This window comes from Ursus arctos, unplaced genomic scaffold (assembly GCF_023065955.2).
Source record: "Ursus arctos isolate Adak ecotype North America unplaced genomic scaffold, UrsArc2.0 scaffold_37, whole genome shotgun sequence".
Classification (NCBI taxonomy): domain Eukaryota; kingdom Metazoa; phylum Chordata; class Mammalia; order Carnivora; family Ursidae; genus Ursus; species Ursus arctos.
Window position 1 is genome coordinate 18,206,813 of NW_026623053.1, and position 18,837 is coordinate 18,225,649.

At 42.3% G+C, this 18,837-nt stretch overlaps 1 long non-coding RNA gene across 1 annotated transcript in view; it reads left to right on the forward strand.

Annotated features, from left to right (window-relative positions):
* Positions 1-18,837, forward strand: part of LOC130542553 (uncharacterized) — a 37,920-nt gene that overhangs the window by 10,230 nt on the left and 8,853 nt on the right. Inside the window, exons 3-4 of the long non-coding RNA XR_008957192.1 lie at positions 11,161-11,292; positions 15,839-15,908. This is a non-coding gene — a long non-coding RNA (uncharacterized LOC130542553). The remainder of the gene's footprint in view (positions 1-11,160; positions 11,293-15,838; positions 15,909-18,837) is intronic.

Below are 18,837 nucleotides of genomic sequence, written 5' to 3' on the forward strand. Positions count from 1 at the left end.
TGCTGGGATCACGCCCTGAGCCGAAGGCAGACGCTTAACGACTGAGCCACCCAGGCGCCCCCCTATTTTTATTTTTAAAGTATAAAGCAATCCTGAAATTAAAAGCAAATATTTATGAACTGCTGTAGGAATTGAGGCATTTTCTATAAATAAAGATCACATTTGAATATGACTAATAGGTGTCGGCTAGCTCTTATAGAGTGATGACCATTGTTCCCATTTCATATTTTTTTTTAAGATTTATTTATTTGAGAGAGAGAGACAGCATGAGGAGGGGGGAGGATCAGAGGTAGAGGGAGAGAGAGTCTCAAGCAGACTCCACACTGAGCGCAGAGCCCCATGTGGGGCTATTTCTCATGACCCTGAGATCACAACCTGAGCCGAAACCAAGAGTCCGTTGCTTAACCGACTGTGCCCCCACCAGGCGCCCCCCATTTCTTCTTCTTAAAGTGTGTGAAATAATGTGTATTGAGTTTATCATATATTTAATACCTAAAAATAAGACTCACCATGTCTATGTGCTATTACCATTATTTATATGTAATTAACAAGGAAAATACCCCTGTAGAAATAGATATTTTCACCAATTTTCAGGAATGAGGTGGTGCATTAATAACTTTATAAGGTATCTGAGTAAATTCAGAATATGGACCTGGAAGTTGTGGGGTATGAAAGAAGTCCCCTCAATCCATTTGAGGTGAGGAGAGATTGTGGGGCATTCAGAAAGACTTCCGAGAGCCTGTGCCCCTTGTTGGTAATCGTGGGTAAGAATCATTTTAAGTATCATCATTAACTCTTCACTGTGTTCAGCCCTGCCCCTCCCTCCAGCAGGCAGACCTTCCTAATTACAATTGGCATAGACTTGTTTTCCATGAGCTTTTCCTCCCTTAGCAAACAGAAAATTTGGTAGCCAGGGAGAGAGTATTCCCAGCAGTAGGAAGACACGGTTTGGGATTAAAAACTGATGATCTCCTTGCTTGTTGATGCTACGGAGTATTACTGTGATAGCAGCTACTACAGAGTTTGATCATGAACCTGGCCCTGTGTACAAGAGTTTTCTTGGCTATTAAAACTACATCTTGAAGTATCCATTCTTACAGAATCACTCTTTTGCTAAGGAATCTTTAGCGACTTATCATGACTTTATCCTGAAAATCAGGCTCCCTGAGCAGGCACACTCGCCCTCCATTTCCTAACTACCCCACCTTCCTGACCACTTACCCAACTATTTCCTTTCCTATTCACCATTGCCCAGTCAAATGGAACCACCTGCTTTTATTTTCAAGCCAGTTCCATAAATGTTTCCCCCTCTCAATGTCATCACTCACCGTTTTTCCTTGAGAATACATTCCGCATCACCTTTGTATGCACTAATTTTACCTCAACCTTTAGCTCCTACGCAAAATCTTTCCTAATTCCCCCAATACAGAGATCATCTCTCTTCACCACCTGAGACAATGCACGCTTTATCTGTGACTGCATAATGACCCATTCTAACCTGTACTGTAGCTATTTGTGTACTTACCGTGGTGGTTAGCGTAAGCTTTTACATGCAAAACCTGCATGTAGTTTATTTTTGTTTCACAAGGCACTTAACCCAGTGCCTTGAAATAGAAACATTTGTTGAATGAATGAATGAATGAATGAATGAATGAACGAATGAATGAAATGCCCAGCCACGACCTGAGCCACGGAACCTCTGAGTTCATTTGCTTCTAATTTGCATTTCCGGGGCCACAGCTGCTGGAGGTAACAATTGGTGGTCCCGTTGGCAGTATTGCGCATACTCTGTGCTCTCGCCTTTATCACTGCTGTGAGGCCCCTACTAGGTCCCTTCAGGGTCTCACAGTAAGTTCTGGGAGGGCTGCGGGTACTACGTCACAGGGCTTCCCCACAAAACCTCAGGGGCTCTTAAGTCCAGGGGCTCTTAAGTCGGCAGCTGCCATCTGTTTCTCCAAAGCTCTGCCTTTGGGAATTTCTCCGATGGAAGGCCTCTGCTGCAGATTAAAACCACTTGGGGCACCTCGCCAACTCTGTGAATTTCCTTTAACGACTTGGGCCTGACGCCGCAGGTAAGGTGTCATGAATAAGCCCCGAGAAGGCGGGGTGGAGATAAGGCAGGGGCTGGACCCCCGCTCTTTCCCTACAGTCTGCGCGGTATCCCGCCTGCCGGCTTCCTTCCCGTATCTTTTTGGTCTCCGTCTATTTTTGTTGTGAGGTCTTTGTGCTTACAAAAAAGATACACCGGTCATCCATTTCATTAATCCCTGCAGCATGTGGGGAACAAACCGGCTTCAGGGCGGTCCCACGGCTTCACCGAGGTGACTATGGAAGGTGTCCGTCGGGCACCCCGGCTGAGAAGGCGGACCCTCCCGCCGGGCCAGAGCGGCGTCCCTCCGAGGTGGGTGGGGCCCGGGGAAGGGAGTCCTGCTCCGCCGGACTGCGCCGAAGGGCCTCGCGCTCCTCCACGGCGGAAAGAGCAGGCGCGCCACCGCTCTGTACTTCCTTTCCTCCGAGCCGCGGCCCTCTCTGCCTCTCCCCTGCCCTGGCAAGCGCGTGAGTTTGGCAGGGAGGTTGGCAGGCGTGTCACAAGACGGTAAAGGTTAAGGTACGGTAGAGGTTGTTTAGTGCAGGATTGTAAATATTTGTTAAAAGGTTTGTGGAGCTGCTTCTTTTGATACCTCTAATCCACCGAGACAGAAATAACTTCAAAGCCATGCCTGGTCTGACTTGGTCCTCAACCAAAGGGAAAGATCAGCTGCTAAAATATGTTTTCGCTCACGGCCAGGCAGCCTGCCTTAGCAGGCGTCCTTGAGTATGAATCATAATTTAATTGTCTTTGGGCACTTGCACATCTGCTCGGGAACGTCAACAGGACAGGAGCCGAGCTGCATGAATAAATGTGAAGGAGCCTTTAGTTTACACCGTTCCATGCTGTCACCAGCGGAACGAGAAGTGAGGCTTGTGTCTCTTCAAAAGGATGGGCTGAGCCAGCTCCTCTGGCCGGAGAACCCGGAGGCTTCACCGCGGTGCTGCCCGGAGTGATGGGGGCGCAATGATCTCTACCCTCCAGGGCTTCTCTGGAGACTTCACAGTAGCGATTTCCAGATTGTCCTGTGAGTTCTGAGCATCTGAGTTCCCAGGTGAAGGAGAGGAGAGGGAATTGCCAGGCTATTTTACAGTTATGGGGCGGGGGGGGGGGGTTGGAATTCTGGTAATTTTTTTTTTCGTATTTCAAAGTTCTGTAAGCAATACTGATGAATTTCTTCATTTTCTTCCATCTCCAAATCATACTCTTATTTTCATCTCATGGAGTCTCACTTGTTCCCCAAAGCGCTGAAGAACAGACAAGGGTGAATAGTACACATGTTGCCATCGATAGGGACAAAACATTACATAAACTTCACTAACGAACACTATAAAAAGTGAACATAAACAGTTTTCACATCTTCTATTCTTCCCCACCTTACTTCCTTAAATGTTTAATTCCTCCTATTTCTATAGTCAATACTACCCACTTCCTACTGTGGATCATTGGCTACCAACAAGTATAATTTTTTCTCTATTATGTTTTATGTCTAAATTGTTAACATCATACAACTCAACAGCTTAAGAGGCCTTAGACACTTTGGAAGATCCGTGAGAGGGGGTTGGCTTCTTTCCTAACCGAAGCTTCTTGGCTTTGACGTTGAGGTTTGAGGCCTGACCACAGCCTCCCAGCCACTTCCACCAGACGAGTGCTGCTTTGGGAGACTCTCACAGTTATTCAGTGGAAAAAAGAACTGAGAAATCTGTCAGATTTAAGTGTTCCAGAGAGTTTGAGAAGAAAGAGATCTGATAAACATCTTTGTGATTTAACAAAAAGGAGTCTAATGAGTCAAAGGATAATATAATCAGTATATGTCAGGAGTTTGACTTTGGAGAATAAGATCATCTGCTAGATTGCTCTAAAAGGATTTCATGAATGAAGGAGGTCTAAACTGGTCTTTGAAGGATGCACCTGGGGAATACGATATTCTCTAGTTGTGTGTCTGAGGTGGTGGCACAGAGTAGCCGGCTGTCTACCAAATCTGTGTCCTCATCTTATTGGACACTCCGCTGCACCATATTTGATGCTGTTCTGTGACTCATCTCTCATCTGAGCCCCTTCCAGGCCTGACCCAGAAGAACCGCCTGCGTGCGATTCTCCATGTTTTCTTTCCTTTTGGAGTGACCCCGGAAACCACATGTTAAAGATGGTGGGGCCATAGAGAGAAGGATCCTGAATCCTTGAGTCATCACTTGGAGAACCACATGCCGAGTGAGAATACCTGTGTTGGATTTTCAGTGAGCAAGCAATAAACTGCTCTCATATTAAGGCGATGACATTTTGATTTGTCTGTTACAGCAACTAGCATTATATGGAAGTGAAAGACACATTTGAAGGACAAGAAGCAGAGAGATGAGTCCAGGCAGGAGGGCTGGAAATGGGAGTAAATGGGAGAAAAGGTTGGAAAAGTGGGTCAGCTTATGGAGGACTTTAGTTCTAAGGGAAGCACTTGAATTTTTATAATCTTATTCTTCACATTTGTAATTCACATTAAAAAAAAACACTTCATGTTCATGATTTAATTTTTTTTTACAATAGACCTATGAAGCACATATTAATATCACATTTTACAGGTGATGAAATTTAGGCTTTAAGCAATTAAAGTTACTGAAATTATTCAAGCACAAAGAGAAGATTTGAACCCAGGGTGATTGATTCCAAGGCTAGCATTCTCTCCACTGTAACATACCTGATTTGTATGGCCAATTGAAAGTCAGAAACTACAGCAAAAAGTTTGTTTAAGGTGGATTATTGTTTTAGGAGCAGCTTTTAGGATGAATTAGCAGAGCAGTGATTCTAATTAGCGAACTTCTGAGGTAAGCCAGGAGTAAAGAGAGCTTGAATGAAGATGGTGGCAGAGGAGAAGGAAAGGAAGGGTCAGCGTGAAGATCTATAAAGGAAAAATTTACAGGACCTGGTGCCTGGGTGTGAGAGACAGGGTAAGGCAGGATGTTAAGGTTTAAATATATCTTGGCAAGTTTGTAAAATGGGAGGAAAGTCCTCAGGGAATTAATTTGCATGGGTACTCCAATATTTCTGGGAAGGAGGACATTTGGGCCCCTTTGGGTGATGGAAGAGTGGTGTTTATCCATTCCTCGGGTCTTGGTCTCAATCTGAGACAGCTAGAGAAGCAGAAGGCAGAAGTGGGTGAAGATGTCTTCACGAAAGATTTTTATGAGATGTGGGGCCTCCGTCAGGCTGTTTCAAGGCCCAAGAAACTAAGTGGGACACGGCACTGGAATGAGAGGCCCTCTCACTTTTTTTGCTGTAGAACCAGCATGGCACTGACCTGTGAGGCCCGAAGCTGATGAGCCTCTTTAGGCAGCTGGTGTGCGTTGCAGGTTTGGGAGCCTGGGGACACCACCGGGCAAGAATGGCATCCCCACAGAAGCTGTCTGCAGCAGGGTAGTGGCTGTGCTCACGTGTGGGGAGCAGGTGCACATGTGACCTGGGTCCTAGATATCTCAGCAGCACCTGGTTGGGGTGAGGGGAGGGTTCTGCAGATGGGGACAATGGGCCAGCAAACTCTGAATTTTAACCATTGATGTAGGTATTTGTCTCCAAAGGTTGGTGAGCCCTGGGGACATTTGGGTCCCACTGGGACCCACACTGAGAATATAAATGTATAATTTAATGAGGAGACACCTTCCATGCACGAGATAGGATCATTTAAGGATTGAGGCCTGAACAACAAAAAAAGAGCTTATTCATACAAATGTAACTTAATCCATACCTCTTTTAAGCTTCTTATTGTGCCTCGTTACTTGATGGGACTTGGTCTGGCAGCGTCCTTGGTGTTTAAGAGGTTATATTTTCAGAAAATAAGGGAATTTTTTTTTATTTGAATGTTTCAAAATGCTTTCATGGTATGTGAAGAAAGCCACTTGATTAAAGCATTTGTAGTTCACATTAAGTCCTTTTCTTCTTTCCAAAGAATTCAAGGTTCTGGCACAAACTAAAAGGGTTAACCTACACCTGGCCCTTTCACTGTGTCATTTCCCCAGCAGTGAATATTGTGGGTAAAGTCCAAAATATGAGTTTTCATGTGAGCATTTGGTAATTGCCCCTCCCCACACCCCTCTGCACCCCACCCCCTGCCGCATATACCTCCCGATGTAAATATGTTACTCATTTGTCAGGTACTGTGTGGTGATGAAGCAAATTGGTGGTTTTGTCCTCCCTCCATTAGTAAAGAGGGAGAAAACCTGCAGAGACTAAGTTTCTCCTCATTAATCTGCTCATTGTGTCCCCCCCCTGTTCTTGCAAAACCCACTCACAAGAGGACACCCGGTGATGGTTCTGCATTTGTCTGCTCCTTCTCTGGAGCGTTTGAGATGCAAATGGAAGGGCTAGTTATTTAAACACACAAAACCCATCTATACATTGAATTAAGATGAGCCCATCCTAAGCCACATGCTATTATTTTTCTTGCTTTGAGTGTCATTACCGCAGGCTTCTGCCTCGCTCTCATTTGTCATCCTCTGCAAATAAATAGCTCCCAGGGGAGAGGGAAGCGGTGCTGCACCTTCTTGTCCCCTCTAAGCAGCCCAGCTTATTTTGACAGATTGCTCCATTAAAGCAAGACTATTTACTTAAAAACAGACTGCCAGACTTCTCTAAACATCAGCGAGAGAAGGACAGTGCTGGTCCTTGTTCTCTGCCCAGCTATTCTCCACATTGTTTCAATTTTTTATATCTTGGACCAGAGGATGGAGGCATGAAGCCAATGCTGCCACGTTTTCAGCAGTAGCTGTTTCTGGCACTTCTGGGTGTTGCGGAGTCCCTATGCTACAGCGCGGGTGGCGGGGGATGTTATTTTTAGGCAAGGATGCAAAGCAAACTAAAAGGAAAGGGTTGGAAGAGCATGTGAAGGAAATGGATTGGCACAGGATGTTACACAGTCCTAATTCAACAACAGCTGAAGAATAATGTAATATTTGCCCATTTGTTTTATCTTTTGCATAATATGCTTTAAGGCAAAGTTAGCACAAATGATTAGTTCGTTCATCAAGTATTTATTTATTTTTCTTTTATTATGTTCAATTAGCCAACATATAGTACATCATTAATTTCTGATATAGTGTTTAACGATTCATTAGTTGCATAAACACTCAGTGCTCATCACCACACGTGCCCTCCTTAATACCCATCGCCGGGTAACCCCCTCCCCCATCCCCCTCCCTTCTGTAACCCTCAGTTTGGTTTCCGAAGTCTCTCATGGTTGTCTCCCTTTCTGATTTCTTCCCATTCACTTTTTCCCTCCGTTCCCCTGTGGTTCTCCACGCTATTCCTTATGTTCCACATATGAATGAAACCATACAATAATTGTCTTTCTCTGCTTGACTTATTTCACTTAGCATAATCCCCTCCAGTTTCCATCCATGTCGATGCAAATGGTGGCTATTCATCCTTTCCGATGACTAATATTCCATTGTATATGTGAACCACATCTTTATCCATTCTGTTGAAGGGAATCTCGGTTCCTTCCACATTTTGGCTATGGTGGACATTGCTGCTGTGAACATTGGGGTGCATGTGCCCTTTCTTTTCACTACATCTGTATCTTTGGGAGAAATACCTAGTAGTGTAATTGCTGGGTCATAGAGTAGCTCTATTTTTAACATCTTGAGGAACCTCCATACTGTTTTCCAGAGTGGCTGTACAAGCTTGCATTCCTACCAACAGTGTAAGATGGTTCCCCTTTCTCCACATCTTCTCCAACATTTGTTGTTTCCTGTCTTGTTAATTTTTGCCATTCTAACTAGTGTGAGGTGATATCTCAGTGTGATTTTGATTTGTATTTCTCTGATGGCTAATGATGTTGAGCATTTTTTCATGTGTCTGTTAGCCATTTGTATGTCTTCTTTGGAGAAGTGTCTGTTCATGTCTTCTGCCCATTTATTGACCGGATTATTTGTTTTTTGGTTGTTGAGTTTCAGAAGTTCTTTATAGATCTTGGATACCAGCCCTTTAAGTATTTATTGAGTGCCCACAGTGTGCCAGGCACTGTACTAGGTAGTGAACAAAATTCGATAAAAATCTTTGGTCTTATGAAGCTTATATTCTGGTGGGAAAAGACAGAAATACATAGCATATAAGGTGAAAACAATGCAGTTAAACAAAACCATAGGTTTTCACATAGTTCATAAATCCATTTTGAAATAGCTAGCAATGCTGTGTCATTTTACACTTTATAAATAATTTTTTACGTATCAGGTTAAATCACAGGCAATTTCATCTGCTTCAACTTCCACATCACCTCGTCTTATCATTTCAATAACTCTGTGGCTATTGTTCTTTATACTGTTTACAAATGGTGAAATAGTGGATTATAGAAGCCCAATATCACAAACTCCCCTCAAACTCAGATAGTCAGATAGAACAACTAGTATAGAAACCCAAAAACTGTGGATCCACTGAGTTGCTAAATTTCTGAAATAATACTGGTAAGAACCTAAAAACTCAAGGTTAATAGTTGCTCTGTCAGGTTTTATGTGGAGATTCATAAATTATGCTTTTGTTACTTTCCCTTTCAGACTTCACCTCTAAAAGTGACATATAGTTAAGAAATCCTGGGAGTGGAACGGGTTACAGAGTCAAACCAGCACCATGCCTTTCTGACTTACACGGAGGTGTGGTGAACGGTGTTTAGAGTTTCCATAGCAGGGCCTGAGTTCCATCTGTGACTTGAGCTGAAGGCTGCAATTAACAGGAGAGCATCTAGCACAGTCTGGGTTCTACCAGCTCTAGAAACTAAAAACCCAAAGCTCCATTCAGAGGCAAAGTTTTGCATTAAGGAGAAACTAATGAGAGTAGAATCCAAATCGAGAATAGAAAGAATAATGACAAAGGAATGAGAAATTTTGATGAAAATGGGAGAGAGGAGCAGAGGAGGAACATCTCCGAAAGCCCAAGGCAGTGCATTTGTCTCTTCTAAAGCAACAGAAGAAGGGACTCTAGAACTATGAAACTACAAAAGCTACCAACTCATCCCTGCTTCCTAAAAGTTCAGTACAATTCATCTGTCTGAAAAATGAGCACCAGAAAAGGGTTGTGAGTGAAACAATACAAAGTTATTTTAAAAAGGAGACTAAGAAGTAGAATAATGTCTTCACTCAATGAAATATTCTAGGAAAATATACACACAGAGCAGATGACTATTATAAAGCAATGTTTCAAAACAAGCTAAAAGAAAATTGATAGAAATTATCAGAGAACAAGAGAAATCAGAATAAGAAAAACTCAGCAGTGAGATAATTGGAGAAAAGGAACATTAAATGAGAAATAATATAACTTAATAAAGAAGTAAAAATAAAAGAAAAATTTCAGAAATGGCAAAATCAGGAGGAAAACAGAAAACAAACACAGTAGATACTGTTCTAGGGAAACAGAAGAGGGAAAAGGAAAAAAAATTAAACATCAGTCGGAAATGAAGAGAGAGGATTTGAGAGCAAGTGACAGATAAAAGGATGAGTGAAGAAGACCCAATATATGTATGATAGGAATCCTCAAAGAAGGAAACCGAATAAATGGAGCACAACAAAAACTAAAATCTATAACTCAAGAAAATTTTCTTGAAGTAAAAGATGATTTCAAGCCTCAGATTTAAAGGGAAAATACTTAGGAAAACTGACCCCCAAAAGGCCAACATTGATACATAGTTGAATAAGCGTATTGAACTTGAAAGAACAGGAGAAAAAAATCCTTGGGGTATCTAGGCTAAAGGATAATTCACGTGTTAGGGAAAGGAAATCGGTTTTCATCAGACTGTTCAAGAGCAATGTATTATGCTGGAAAATAATGGAATAAGATAAATAAGATACTCAAGGAAAGAAAATGTAAGCTAAGGAGTTTGTAATCCAGCTAAACTTCTCTTCAAATATAAGAGCTGAGACCTGCTGTCATGACTATAATTTAAGAGGCATTGACCTGTGAGTTCTTCCTGAGAAAGCTACTAGAGAATTGCTTTAGACAACCACAATGCCCAGAGAGGCATTGACATAAAGGTTGGTGGATGTTACCAGAGATATGCTCCACTAAAATAGGAAAAAAATCCGGGAGGAAGGATGCGATTCAGAAAACAGGATCCAACACAGAAAAAGTGAAATAGAATAATCTGATAATTCCCCACTGTGGAAAACTGTCTTTGAAAGAGACGTTTTACAGAGGTATTGGAGAGTGTGGGAAATTTAGTCAGCTGGTCAAAGGAAATGAAGCAAATAAAAAAATAAGAATTATTAATTCCAGGAAAAACAGATAGTTATACGTTAAGTATAATCACAGTATTTTACATGACACAGCTTACTTGAATGGTATATAGTAATAATAATGGAAACAGTGAACATAGATGTAATCTAAAAAGTAAGATATGCTATATTTGGAGAATAATGAAGGGGAGGGGATGGTATGATTGAATTAATATCCTAATTCACCATAGTAAAAAGTCAAAGGCTACTGAGTCAAGTAATAGGATTATATTGTACATATTATTTGGAAATACGGAGGTGAATATGGAGAAGAAACAGTAAAATAATTAAAAGACGTTGCTTCTGGGGAAAAGGATGAGGAGGATAAGGTGGACAAGAGACTATTTTGGTTATAAGACTTTTTTGTCCTATTTGGCTTTTTTTTTTTTTTAAAGATTTTATTTATTTTATTTGAGAGAGAGAGAGAGCACAAGCGAGCAAGCGAGCGTGAACAGGGGGAGGGGCAGAGGGAGAGGGAGGGAATCTCAAGCTGCCTCTCACTGAACAGCGAGCCCATGTGGGGCTCGATCTCACCACCCTGAGATCATGACCTGAGTGGAAACCAAGAGTTGGAGGCTTAACTGACTGAGCCACCCAGGTGTTCCCCTCTTTGGCTTTTTAAAACCTATTTACACATAGCCTTTGATAACAAAAAATAAATAAACAAAAACGACAATAAAAAACCCACAGCCTCAACAGAGCCTTGGCTTTTAGACCAAACCAATTCACTGCCCATCTACATGCCCTCTGGGCCTTGCCTCCTGGTGCCCAGCCATTGCTTCATGGGCTTTGTCCTCCCTCTGACTCCCCATCCTTTGCTTATAGGATAAGGACCCCTCCAGTTTCCTCAAAGTCCGAATAAGAAGCAGCCATCACAGAATGTGAAGGTGGAGACGCCTGTTAGAGACCACGCTTCACACTTCTTCCTGTTTCACTGACGAAGGAATCCGGCTGATGGTGAGTGACTGGCCCAAAGGGTTTCAGCTTCTGCCTGAAGTGAATCCTGGGTCTCCCGACTCAGCGACGGGTGTTCCTTCCGCTGCTACGAAGTGCTCCGTCCTGTGAATTTGTTCTGATCCATGTGAACCCCGCTCCACACTGCTGACTCAGTCAGTGTCCTGCAGCTCCAGCTGCCCTCTCACATGGGCTCTGTTTGAGCTTTACTGGAATTACCCTCGGGGTGTTGGGCTTGTTGGGGCGTCCTGTGCTACTTACCCTGCCCTCTGCTTCCCTCTGCTGGTCACAGATGGTCTTTGCCGTTCACGCTTTGAGTGGCCTAACCAGCCTGTAAAATATGTTACATTTGGCACTTTCCGACATTACCCCGCAGTGAGGAAAATCCTTTGCTTCAGGGTGTGATTGTGTCATCTGGCCTGTGCCAACCTGTGACCGGTCCTATCTGTTCTAGGCCCTTGCGTGCTGCTTAAACCGTGATCCTTGAACTAGCCGGGCAGACAGTACCTAGGAGCTTGTTAGAAATGCAGAATCTTGGGCCTCACGCCACATTTACCGAATCAGAATCGTACTTTTACTAGATTCCCTTTCAAGTGCACATGAAAGTTTGATAAGTGCTGCTCTTGATGAAACTCAGCTACAGTAGGGGAAAAAATCAGGACTGATCGTATCTACTTGGTAATTATCTCTGATCACTCTGACACCTGTTGCAGTCCTGTCCCTTGGTTATGATGAATTCTGGCCCAGATGTTTTTTTCTGCTCCATTTCAGCCAGGAGGGCTGCCTACAATAACAAAGCAGGAAATAGCACACGTGGAATTCTAAATTTTAAAATCCACCAAATGAAAATTGACTTAATCCACGAAATTAAATGGTAGAAATGCATAGCACATGGATTGTGGGACAGCATTTTAATCCTTCTACATATTTTTCTCTTCATTTCCCGCAATTGTTAATAAAAAGGCTATATTTTGGCTTTGAAGACAGACTAAAATTATTCTATAAGTCAACCAATTTTGTTGATAATTTATAAAAAGTCTCTACATAATTACAACGGGTATTTAGGAAACATTAATCTGGGGTTTACAGAATGCTAGAAATGCATCACATTGCTAACTGAAGTGTCGCCCATGTTCTCCTGCACAACTTCATTCATTCTCAGGTATTCACTCAGCAAAGGTTTACTGAGCACACCCTGTGACTCAGGCACTGTCTTAGGTGCTGAGACTTCAGGGCAAATCTAGTTCCTGCATTCATCCGTCTTCCAGTCTAATGCAGAAGACAGCCATTAAATGGAGGAGATAATGCTAAGTGAAATAAGTCAAGCAGAGAAAGACAAATATCATATGATTTCTCTCATCTGTGGAACATAAGAAATAGAATGATTGGTAGGGGAAGAAAGGGATAAAGAAAGGGGGGTAATCAGAAGGGGGAATGAAACATGAGAGACTATGGACTATGAGAAACAAACTGAGGGCCTCAGAGGGGAGGGGGGTGGGGGAATGGGATAGACCGGTGATGGGTAATTATCTCTGATAAGGAGTAAGGAGGGCACGTATTGCATGGTGCACTGGGTGTTATACACAACTAATGAATCATCGAACTTTATATTGGAAACTGGGGATGTACTGTATGGTGACTAACATAATATAATAAAAAAGTCATTAAAAAAAAAAGTGAACTGCAGTTTGCTCAATCAAAAAAAAAAAAAGAAGACAGCCATTAGACAAATTATGATGTAATAGCTGTTGTATCAAGTGCCTAAAGAGAAAGTGTAGGGTGAACGAAGATCAGGTTGGCTTTCAAGAAAAAATGACACAAATGATATCGGAGTTGGTGAGGGGATGGGGGGTAGGCATTTTAGGCAGAGAAGGTCCTGAGAGGAGCAGAATCTGAGTGGGAGCACCAGAAAGGTGACTGTGGATGCAGCACAAAGATGGAGAGGGAGATCCCTTGAGAGGGAGCCTGTGAGCTATGTCAAGGCCGAATCTGCAGGTTCAGTAGGACTTGGAACTTCTTGGTGATTAATCATGAGAACAAAGGGAGCCACTGGAGAGTTGAACACCAGGGACTGACGTGACATCATGTTGTCATTCATACCAGCATGCTCTTGTTCATGAAGGGTGAAGCTGATCCAGAATCTCTGGGCCATGGCGCCATTTTGGGGAGTACATGTCTTTGATTTAAATGTAGTCTTTGAGCTTTTGGAACCGTTCATCACTCTCCTCCTTCTCCTTCTCCTCATCACAGTGTGGCGACCTCCTTCAGGGAACTAAACAGCTTAGGCCAGGGTTCTAGGACAGACCATATCCCACCGCACCCAGTGAGATGGGGAAGGACACCCAGTTCTCCTCCTTCCTCACTTTCCACGAGCACAGGACTATAGCTTCTGGTTACTCATAGTTCATCAACTCCCAGAATTAGGTCCTTTCTTCCCTCCAGCCAGCCCCCTGCCCCAAAGCTTTAGTGAATAGACTCGGTGTAGTCTCTCTGAAGTTCTTTCCCCATAGTGTATTCTGACTCTGTATCAAATGATGCTTATTCTGTGAAAATAAGCCTCTGGTGTATAGCAGTTAAGGATAGTTTTCTCCAGGCTTAGAGTAGACACTGGTGCTAGTTCATCCCTGGGTAGATTTTCTGGAAAGGGAAGTTCAAAGGGAGACCTCTGCTTTGACAAGAAGAATCTCTAAAGTATGATTTTGTTGAAAAAAAATTTACTGCAGGAGGAAGTACTCATACTATTCTGGAAGGAACAGGTAGATTATTTAGAAACCCTGAAACCTGACTAGAAGGTTGGTCTGATTTTATCACTGTCATCGGGGTAGAGGAAAGATGACATTAATTTATTCTTGGAAATGGAATTTACTTTTAAAATAATTACATGGAGATTGTGAGAAAGACATCAAAATAAAGTTGGTACGTCAGGAAGATTTTACTCTAAGTTTTGTTTTCTTTGGGTCTGTATTGTTATCACTGAATAATTTTTATTTAGTGAAATACATTATTCAAGATTTCCTAACATACATGACTATTTTTTCATAAGTAATACCAACATGTAGTACTTAACATCTGTCTTTGTCATAAGCCCCACTGGACAGCTAAGTTTGGTTTGCAATAGGCCAAACTGATTGGCCACTTGAGCTTGTGGCTGGTGATAGCAGATCTGGTCTTCAGAGTTGTCCCAAGAAGCCTGGGAGAACCAGTCTCAGAAGAAAAACTAAAGTGGGTGTGTGGTTCCTAAAGAAATGTCTCCAAGTTCACATTTAGAGCTACCACGATCACACCAGTACTTACTGCTTTGAAACCAAGAATATGATTTTGCAATCTTAGTCTGCTACCAGTATTTCTAAGGATGCTGTAAAATCCTCAGACCTGGCTGATTTTACACTGATTTATATATTTCTATTTGTGCCAACATAAGCACATGCAATATAACACACTGAGAGATTCTGGAGTGAAGTCAGACAATCAGTCAGACAAGGTTGTAACTCCAAGAATTCTGAGCAACCAGTAAGTGTCCAGGCTCTTTTAGAACTTTCCCAGAGCCATCAATAGAGCAGGCAGAGTTTATGGATGATTTATCCCTCAGCTGAAACCTATTCAAGTCACTTTCTAGAAAAAAAATATGTCGCTTCCCAGGGAGCTGTCATTTCTGTCCATATTTCCTTTTTACCCACCGATCTTCCTTGAACCAGACCAACAAATACGGGAGCAAGAGTGCAGAACCACGTTCTGAGGACCAGCATTTAACAGGTGAAATTGTAGAAGGTGGGCCAGTGTTTGGGTGCCGTCAGAATCAATAAGGGCATTGTTAGTGGAACAGAAATGTTTTTCCTACAGGCAGATATCTAAGGGATCTCACACTGTTACTTCTTGGAAAAAATAATAAATACAGTAAGATATGTGATTTTCTTTAGATGTTCCTAATGCTTTTTCTGTGAGATTTCTCTTTGTGACTTTTTCTATGTTTGCTGTTTTGTGCTTCTGTGTACAGGAGGGGAAAAAAAAGTATTTCCATTATGACTGGTGGCAAGAGTCAGCCAGGCTGGAGGTCTGTGCCTTTGCTGTAACTGTCACTTCCTCACAGCAAAGTGCTTATTGTGGGGGGCAGGCGTTTGCAGAATGGATCAAATTGGGTGAGGTCAAAAAAGAAAACCATGGGCAAAGAAAGTGGCTATATTGAGTGAATTTAAAATGTCCTAGTTTTTGCAGAGGCTTGTATAACCCACTGACCTCTTAGAGCAATGTTCACAGGCTCATTAAAGCATGGAGGTGGCAAAACCCTCCAGAATTTATTGTCCTATTTCTCACCCCATCCTTGCCCCAGTTGGGCTTAGGAACTTAGACTTCCTTGGTCAAGAAGGAGGGAAAGTGAAGCGAGGGAGAGAGAATCCCGGGATGATAGCTTTAACTTTGAAGAGACAGAGTCAACTTAAAGAAGTGGAAATAAAGCTTCAAGAGCTAAAATAACATCAGCTTGGGAAAAATAAAGAGATGTAAATTTCAGTGCATAATCTATGCAATATATATCTGCTTACTCACTGCACAGGGCACAGAAGGTTCTACGCCACAGATCTCCCCAAGAGCACTTCAATGTGGGAAACTTCAAAACCATCCCGGTGAGTTTCCCAAACCAAATGATCGCCAAAGGTCACCAATATTTACCTTTGGAAACATGAAGGCTAGCAGGTCCTCACTGGCTGTTCCTTGGCTTAAAAAAGTTCTTCATCTGGCTTTGGCCAGTTTTGAAATGCTTAACTCTGACTTGTTAAATGCATATGGCATGCCAGGCACTATGTAACTCTGGGATACAGCTATGCATAGAAATGTGGTCCAGTCCTGCCCAGGAAGAGCTTATATTCTGGTCAGAGAAGTAAGACACATACATACTGAACAAAAAATTAAGGCTCATTGTGGTGCAATTGAGTAATAATAACATTTATTAAAAACCTACTATCTACCGGCTTCTATACTAATCACTCTATGTCTCTTAACTCATTTATCTTGTCAAAAGCTCTAAAGGGTAAGAGCAATGATCATCTTTTTTGCAGAAGACAAAATGGAGACACAGATGGTTAGTACCATTACCAGACTATAAGGGACTGAACTAGCATTCAAAAAACTGGCAGTCTGGTTCCAGCGCTTGAGCTCTAACCTCTGAGATTTAATATCTACCAGAATTAGAAGGGAATAAAACGTGGGCCAATGTCATTTGGGTGGTTTCTTAGAAAAAGCGAGTTTGCGGTGGGTCCAGAAATGTGAGTAGACAGATGTGAAATGCCAGAGGCAGAAGTTGAAAGGGCTTTCCAGATAAAGGGACAGCATGAACATGGGTGGTGTCCAGGCAAAATGAGAGGAAGAACAATAGGGAGACATACCCACTTAAAGGCCAGTGTGGGGGCGCCTGGGTGGCACAGCAGTTAAGCGCCTGCCTTCGGCTCAGGGCGTGATCCCGGCGTTGTGGGATCGAGCCCCACGTCAGGCTCCTCTGCTATGAGCCTGCTTCTCCCTCTCCCACTCCCCCTGCTTGTGTTCCCTCTCTCGCTGGCTGTCTCTCTCTGTCAAATAAATAAATAAAATCTTAAAAAAAAAAAAATAAAGGCCAGTGTGTTCCTGTGGAAAGAGAAGGGCTTCTGGGATTACATGCATTTTAGTTCAAGTTCTAGCTTAGTCACTCACTTGATCAAATTCCCTGAGCCTCAGTTTCTTCGTTTGTCATTTGAGAGGAAATCATACTCTCTTCACAGGGTTATTAGTATTAGAAATACTATATATATAAGTCTCTAGTACAGACACTGTCACAGTGTAGGTGCCCAATAAAAGGATGCTATCATATTATTTTTAAAGCTGTGTTGAAAGAAGTGGGAACTCATATAAAACAGGGAGATGGGATCAGACTGTGGAAGGCTTGCAATCTGGGAAGTGAAATCACAACCTTTGGGCCAGTATTTTCCAAACAGGCTTATGACCCATTAAAGGGCAGTGATCAATATAGTGGGCAGCGACAAGCTTGTTTTATTTATTTTTTAATGAAATAGAGCTGGGATTGAAATTTCAGAGTGTGTCAGAATAAGAAAGTATTGTTTCATGATTCTCTTGATTCAGTTTGTGAATATTTTTGTATATTTTATAAATATGTGTGCAAAGTCAAGATATAAAAATCATTTTGTCCTGTGGGTCAAGGCAAAAAAAGGTTTAAAAGCTACTGATTTAGGTGGTGTCTTCCTCTACTGATTCTGGATGTCCTGATAGATAATAACTTGCCAAAAAGACCCTGGGCAATTCTGAAATGCACAGCATTGTAGTAAGCGTAGACTGTAAACATGGCAGAGTGAGTCTGTGAGGGGAGTTTATCTTGGCTTCATCCTGTGGGGCTGCAGAGGCACGAAATGGTGGCCTGTGCCAAACAGCATGAGGAGAGAGGAGTTCCTTTGTAAGAGCCACACTTCACTGCTTTTGACCTCAAGAAGCCATGTGGTGAAACTTGTTCCAAACCTGGCTAACAACTTTTACAAGTCCTTTGGAAAATTTGTGTCGTTCAAAACTTCCTAAAGAAAAGAAAAAACAGGTGGCAAATAATCAATCTTATAGAAAGACTATTTTGAATTTTGCTAAATGGAAGGAATTTTTCCCAAGGTGTCTTTTTTCCCCAACCAGCAGTACCTTCTAATCTAACCATTTGATATGTTGGGTCTGTAGAATTTCCTCATTCTTAGGAGGCAAGAGCTGGTGCTTGAATTGTTGTCAATGGCAACAGGAAAGAAAAAAGCAAAGGTGAAGGGTGGAGAGCTGGAGAGGGGAATGCAACGGATATCTAACAATTACTAGCGAACTATGTCAGCCTGAAAGAACCCTGTCCTCAATGGCTTCATAAGCGAGATTCCTCTTTGCTTTACCACACAGGATGTTGTTCTGTTCCCTCTGCCTTCAGTGTCCATCAGCCCCTCTCTTTCACTTATGTGGAAGCAGTCAGCCACAATTCACATCTGACCTCTCCAAGGACTGCAGTGACTTTGACCCAGCTTCCTCTTGGTGCATCCCAGGAGTCATGTTTCTGTTCCGAAGAAAGAAACTTTTGCCATTTTCTAATTATTCGTGCCTTCCGGGAAGATGTTCTGGTATCTCCCTTCTAGTTTCATGTTCTTACCTTCCTGCTCTGCTTGTCCTTTGAAAACTATTCCCTTTTCCCCCTGGCAGTGATTTGAGAAATTGCCCTTCTGCACCCTGTGTCTTTATTTCATAACGTATATTCTTCCCCAGGCTCTCTAGTAATTATTTTGACCTTAGAGTTTTCTGGAGGACAGTGAATTCCTATATTGCCCAAGCCCCACTTTCACCTACCAAATTGATTCTGTTCTCCTTTTGCTTAAGGCCAGAAATTTTTCTCTTCACAATTTGTCTCTTGACAATCTGTTTTTTTTTATTAAAATCTACATAAAGCAACTCTCCACTTCTAGAATAACTTCCTACTTCCTGAATGTCTGAACTCATTTCCCCTTCTTCTGAGACATTTTCTAATACCACTTTTTAATAAGTAAAAATATACAC